Source organism: Solanum lycopersicum, chromosome 10 (assembly GCF_036512215.1).
Source record: "Solanum lycopersicum chromosome 10, SLM_r2.1".
Lineage (NCBI taxonomy): Eukaryota > Viridiplantae > Streptophyta > Magnoliopsida > Solanales > Solanaceae > Solanum > Solanum lycopersicum.
Genome location: NC_090809.1, coordinates 27939165 through 27947015, shown reverse-complemented (window position 1 = coordinate 27947015; position 7851 = coordinate 27939165).

Here is a 7851-nt window from a genome sequence, read left to right as displayed (position 1 = left end):
CTTGAGAATTATAGTCAATAGACATTGCATCTATATCAGTCAATAGACATTGCATCTATATCAACAATTATTTCCTTTTTAAACCTTTTTTACTAATAAATATATCAACTCTATGTGATGTAAATAGGGAGTAACTCCAAGAAAATACTTGAGAATTGTAGTCAATAGTTTTACTGGTGTAGAATGTCTCGTTCTAATTTATGTCAATATGTGATGTATCCACATGATTTCATATGTGGACTATGCCGTAACTATATATTTCTTCGCAAGATCGCAATACAACACCTTGTATTCTCCGTGATACCAAATGACCCCCAACAAAGGTACAATAACTAGTAGTAGATCGTCTACTTATTTTACATCCATCCCAATCAGCATCACCAAAGCACTCAATGTTAGAATGTCTTTGGTTACCATATAAGATTCCAAGTCTATGGGATATTTTTAAGTAGCATAATATCTTTTCCATGGCTTCCCCATGTTTTGAATCTAGGTGCAGAGATGAATTTGCTAACAACACTCACAACAAACACAATATATGGACACGTTACAGTGAGATAGTTTAGTTTCCCTTCTAACGTACTATATCTCTCTGGATCATCAAAATGGCTACAGTCATCTCGGGTCAGATGCACATTAGGAACCATTGAAGTACTATAAGGTTTCTGTTAACACCCACTTTTGTTCCTCCTCAATAGTAATTAACTAGGGAGCTTCTCGAGTTTAAACAATTTAAAATAATTAATATAAAAAATATATATAATATATATGTATATATATATACATTTAACTTGCAAGTTATTTTAAATAAGGTTTTACACTTTTATATTGTTTTAGCTAACGTATTTGTCTTACTCAATTATTCGTATAGTTATTTAAATTTTATTAATATTCAGAAAAAAATAACGATAGTAATATTTTATTTCATCTGAATATTTTGTTAATTATTTTAGCTTATATTTTGAAACTTTACTTTATTTTCGAGTTAATTATTTTATTTTGTTAACCTTATGAAGCTTGTTGATTAAATATGTTGATTTGTCTTATTTTAAAATCTAATAAAATTGGCCAATTATAAGCTAATTTGAATGAATTGGTAATGTTGTTCACTAAAAGACCAAAATTGGGCCACACTTTTTGATTTTCCGCAGGCAGCCCACCAAATTGCTCCATTTTTTTCCAGCCCACCTTTTTTATTGTCCACCAGTCAGTCAAATTTCAGACCAAGTGTTAATTCCCAGCCCACTATTGATTACTTATCCCTTCAACCCGACTCTTGTACATTTTCTTCTTCGCCAACGTACAATTCCCATAAATGACGCCTAAAGCAGCAACAGTGGCCAGCAGCATGCGACTTTGTTCTTGGGCATAGGAGATGTAACCACGTCACCCCTAAGAACAATTGGATCGATCGTCATCCTCCCTTTCCCTCTTTCATTTTGGAATGACTTTAGGACATCATAAAAGGTGTCTACTCCGAAAGGGTGACAAATTTTCGAAATTCAAAATTCATGGGCCAAGAGTGATCCGAATTTCATCTTCACTCCCATTTTCCCTAAACCTTAATTCGACTCCTTATATATTAGATTTTTTTGTACACTGAATGGGAAATAGTAGAAAGAATATTGATGAAGAGTTAGATAGAATTTGAAGATTCTTTTAGGCTGGAAGGAGGAAGAAAGAGAAAGAAAAAATACAAATAATATACCGTGTTCATCAATCAATCAAAATACGTAGAAAAAGGCTCCAAATGATAAGAACTTGGGAGATTTAGCGTAGGATTTTTCTCTTCTCTGTTCGTGGTCGTGTGGGGGAAAAGCTCGTCCTACTTATTGTCGTCCGGTTCGCTGCTCGAAAAAGGTAATAGCTCTTCCTTCACTCCTGCTTTAGTTCGATTCTAATCATTATCTGTTGAACCTATCTCTGTTTTATTTTCCCTGGCTACATCCATGCTTTCATCATTGTTTTCACTTCAAGATTCTTGGTTGAAAGGTTGTTTTGTTTTGCTACGAGCTTTCCAGTCTATTTTCATTGTTGTTTGGATTCCAAAGTAGGCATCATATTGTTCTACTCATTGCCCCAAGTTAGCATATGAAACTGTACTTGTAAGTGTTAAGATCAATTTTCGTATTGTCGTGATTGCACTTCAACCTTTCTTTGATTCCCTGCTTAATACGTCTTCAAGAATTAATTTTCTTCCTTTGGTTTGTTTCTGCTGGCATTATTAAATGGATTTGGTGTTTATTAACATGGAATACAAGAAATGCTCTTGTCAATATCATTGTTCTATATTAATTTGGTCGGCTAGAATGTGAAAGAATTTTTTTCTGTAAATGAAATCGCTAGCACATATGTGTTGTTTTTCAAATCCCTTTTCCTTTCTATTTAGAGTTAAGAAAGTATCAAATGTCTTTGTTATGCATGTCTAATTTTCTGCAAATGATATCATGTGATATTTTATTTATCTGCTACTTTAGCTCATATGCAGAATGTTCAAAGATTCACTCTTTTAGTATAGGGATTTATATTACTTTTTCTTGGGTTTGGATTATATTTTGAGCATAATAACATAAAATTCTCATTTATCATTTGTTCAATACAACAAAATGATTGTTCCATTACATGAAGTTTGCTGTTAGTTATTTTATTTACGGGGGGGGGGGGGGACTGTATGCGGGCTTATGGAGGAGAAAATGGAGGAAATATTAATTTATGAGCTAGGTTATTTATTTTTCCCTTATGGCAAATTTATTGCTTGTATTCCCAAGATTTTCATACATTTATTTGAGTGTGATTCTCTTTTATGTGTGGTTTGTTTGTTTGATCGAGTAAATATCATAATCCTTTAAATATGTTTTTTCATTAGTTGCTGTGATTAAATCTTGCTAATGTATCTTTGTTTTTTTCTGTGAACTCTTCTCGGATCCTATTGGACTCCACGTCCCGTTTTGCTTCCCCCTCATTGAGCCACGAGGGCTTAATCCTCCCGAGTAAGCCAGCCTGCTCGAACATGATGTACATGTTGAGAGAAGCAAGTATACTGCTAGGAATTAAGTTTGTAGGCCTTCAAAGGCTCAAAACAAATGGATATACCGGCCGTATACATTAATATACAAACTTAATATACGATACACAGGTGCAAAAAATGTGAAAACGCAGGAATAAAATAAACGATATAATTTTCAACAAAAATGCAGGCATAGAAGGTCCAAATTAGGGTCGTGTACGATCTCTATACCAGAATATACAAAAAGTGTAGACAAAAAATATTTTGAAAAAAAATAGGCCTAAAGGCCTAAAAATTTCAGCAGCAGAAAATGGGCTTAACGGCAAAAAATTGATGCTTCTATCCCTACTCTTTATTTATTATTATAGCCACTAACATATTATTTATTTTCTGGTTCTAATTTAGTTCATCCCGAATGATAGCTATTTTTTAGATATTAATATATATATATATATATATATATATATATATATATAAACAAATCTATATATATATGTATATACATATATGTTTATAACCTTGTCATTACTTTAACTTATTTCTCTTTAAAAATTTCTCCCTTTAGCTCATTTCCTTTAAAAATAATTAAGTAAAAATGAAGTGGTAATAAAAAATAGTAAAAGAATTAAATTCACTTTGTTTAGATAAATATTTGAAAATTGTTCTTCAAAGGTCATTTAGTTAAATCGCTGGTCAACCGCGAGTTAGCGGGTATTCCGAGGGTCTAACACCTTCTCGTAATGTACATTTGAACTTCAAAACCTTTTTAACTGATTTTTATCTGTTTTCAATCTTTTGAAAAATAATTAATAAGTTTTTTCTTGGTTTTACTAAAAAGCAAGTGGTGACTATGTCAATTTGGAAGATCGATTTTTCTTAAATCATAAGATTAATTGACTTTTCGAAATTTAGTCATATTTACATTAATTACACATACACACACATACACACACACACACACACACACACACATATATATATATATATTTTAATGAAAACTGAAATTGTGACTCTGCTGGGGACTAATTAAATTCTAACCATGAGATTTGACTGTTTCACTAATTGTTGTTAGTTTTTAAAATGATGTTTGTGTGCTAAATATGTTCAATTTTTCATAAATTGTCATTGCATTTCATGGCATCTTCTTATATATATGTATAGTATATTAAAGGAAGGTTTGTGGAAACACAGTCGGACATTTTTATACTCACCCTCTTTCGAAATTAGCGACAATTTATTGGTTCGTTATTTTTAAATGGTTGTCGCGACATCCAGCTCAAACTATCTGTTTGGGTTCCTGGTCCTTTCAAAAGCTGCTCCTAGTAAACTAGCGTAGAGCTGAGCCGAATCCCGAATTTAGGAGCATTTGAACTAAGATGACACCACTCCCAAGGCGTGTTAGGCCCATTAGAAGCACACCTTGTGTCTATTTGGACCAAATTTCTATAAAAAGACAATCATTCTTACGTGTTGATTAAAGGATGTATATGCATTTTCAAACAATTTATTCTCTACGAGGTGGGGGTTGACTAATATTTTATTGTTATTTTTGTAGGATGAATCCTACACACAAGCCTTTGAAAATAAGAATGGTTACTATCCCCGATCTCTTCCTCAAAGTATGGTGGAAGTTCATGAACAACGATGAAAATGATTGTTCAGAAATGCATAGGTTACCTTCCGTCGCTTCTAGAGATAAATGCTTGGCCTGACCTAATTAGGACGATGGTGAAAGTCTGGGATAATGAGAACATGGTCTTTTGGTTCGGGGAAGTAAAGTTGGTACCAACTATACAAAAAGTTCTTATCAACTATGAAAGTTTCGCCATGTGCAACAAAAGGAAATGACATCCAAATACAGATCTCTTAAATCCCATAATATGAGATTTTGCCAAAATTAGAGAAAAGCTCTCATTGGTTAAAGCTGAATGGATGAACAAGCTCCCTAGCCCAAATATACCATTCAGAGAACTATATTATCAGTTCGGGTGTAAAAGGGCTTATGAGAAATATTAATATGATTTCATTTCAAAAGAAAAATGGAATGAGATGTGTCCCCCCACATTTGCAATATGTTTGCTAGGAACGATTGTTTTCCTTCAAGGGACAAAATACACTATTCATCCAAGTGTGTTTATGGTCACTCATTCCATCTTCTATGGAGTTGATTATAAAACACTAACAAAGTACTACACTTTAGTACCTATGATTCTGGCCGATATCTATAGGGATTTAGACAAATTTCAGAGCGGATAACATTTTTTTCAATTGTGTAATCTTATACTGCATTTGTGGATGATGCGACATTTGGTCAAGACTAATAATCCAAAAGATCCAAATCCTCTAAGGTGGATAGATGAGCTACACAGTCATGGTTGGTGGTTTTATCACAGTCGTTGCAATAAGACTGGAGGAGAGATTTTTGTGTATTTGAAGCTTTTAGGGATGAGAGATAAAAACGTATAATGGTCAATAGATAGTTTGGTGGTAACTAAGAGTATGGTGGTTCGAATAGAAAAGGTCTCTTATTTGGTATTTTGTGGGTTAAGAGGGACTAGACCATATGCTCCTGGTCGAGTTTTGATACAACTAGGAGGGAAACAAGAATTGCCACAGATTGCAGATATGAGGAAATTTGCAACTAACAACGAAAATGGACGAGTTGCGTTTGCTGAAGACATGTGTAGGATGTGGAGATCTCGAAGAGTGTTGGGTGAACATGTACAAAACAGGTTTTTTCAAGAATGTTTAAGGGAGTACAAATAATGGTTGAAAAAGACTCTTGCTGGAACTATTGAGCCTGGTCCAAACTTTCCTCACATTATTGCAGATGTTTGAGCAAATCATCAAGTTCAACTTCACCAACTTCAAGATAAGTTTGATAGCAATGAATTAGAGCATTAACCTCGTCACTCAGAAAACGCCAAAGTCATAGCTCGATTGAAACAAGAACTACGAAGATCCAAACAGTTCATGGCACTGTTAGATGACAGCATGGAACAACAAATTCAGTCGTCAAAAGTGTTAAGACATAAAGAAGGAGATCGATTGGAGAGAGATCATCTCAGGGAGAACATATATGTTATGTGGGAAGGGGTCAACATCACCAAGAGGACCAGACTTGATGAAGGATAAGAGGAGGCTTGAATTTATTTACCATCCCCTGCTTGGGACTTCTTTATTTGTACGTTGTTTTGTAATTTATTTTCAACACTATTTCATTATGTTATGTTTATCAGACATTTAAAATGCTATTAATGAAGTCTTTTTGAGATAATAAATCAGGTTTAAAAAGCATATACACCCTTCAATTCGTTAGACCTACCCTTGGATAAAAGGGTCACAAGCATGTTTAGGACGAGATATTTATGTTAATCTGCTTCTATGTTATGTTGCTATGAATGAGAATATTGTAAATTCACTCCTATGTAGAATTTTCCAAAAATGAATATACAAAAGACACTATTACAAATTGTCCGACCAAAATTTCCAAGTCATAAGTTTCTCACTCAAAACACACCTCCTATACAACAAATTCTAAAACATTTATTCTACCGTCTTATGAAATGCAAGATTACTTCTATGGACAAAGGTAAGAACATTCAGATGGAACTTAATGGAGAAGAACTGGAAAGAAAGATAGAATAGATAACTCGAAAAATTCAAGAAGCCAAGAAGGAAGGGCTCAGAGTCCACATGGCCACCACAATATACAATGCTGCAATTGTGACGGTGGATGAGGATATTGCATCAAAGATGATGAGAAAGAAAGATGTTGATATGGAGATAGAAGACTTGCCAGGGAAGTTGGACATACTTTGGTTGAAAGTGCAACAAAGTGAAGCGAGAGAGGCGAGGATAGAATCGGAGAGAGCCGCTCTGTTAGATAAAAGCATGTCACTTGATAAGGAGCTTACAATGGAGATGGAAGAATTCGCTTCCATTAGGGAAAGGATGGCTGCACTAAGGAAGAAGAATAAAGCCTTCCATAGCATCATGACTGATAAACATCAAAAATGGGGAAAAAAAACCCCGTCTACAAGCAAGGGACCAGTAGTGGTCCCGACAATGCTCACCTCGAAGCAACTGAGGAAGACGACGATGAGAAAATTAGCTACATACCTCCATTCCTTGGTCGTCTAAAAGGAGGAGACTAATGCAGCAACAAGAAGGGAAATGAATAATGTGTCTTCATCATTTCATCTTTTAAAAGCTTTATTGTTGCCTTTAAATTCCCTTGTAATCGTTATGAACGATTGAGTGAAAATGTTTTATCTTGTACTCGAACTACGTTAGGCCTGAATTCTCCTTGCGAGATAGGTAGGCTGCCTTCCCAGGCTTGGCCCCTATCTTTAACAATTTTCATTCTCCCCTAATGTTACGAGAAGATACGTAGACCAAATCAACAGAAGTCAAAGAGCAGCAGCAAGAAGACTAACTCAACGTGATTTAGCCTTTCGGAGACAATGTCAAACTGAAAGAAGAAAACTCCTACTTATTAAAATGTGATTCCGTCCTCACTCTTGGGTTGAAGAAATCCTCAAACAAAGAGACTTGTGTGCTTATCTACTTTTTGTGTAATATTATGCATTTTGTACTCTTAGTTTGAACTGAAAAATCTACCTTTGACTTGTTTTCCTTTTCAGAAACTTTGAATCTGAACTGTGTCGATAAAATTCTTGCATATCATCCCTATTTCACCTGATTAAATGGTCCCGCAGATTCCCTTCCTAGACAAAGCTCAGACAAAGGAAAGATTGTTGTGGGGGATAATAACGAAGAAGTGAGTCTTATTGATGTTGTGGTGGCTCAACAAACCATAGTGTACAAGAATGAGTTGATTC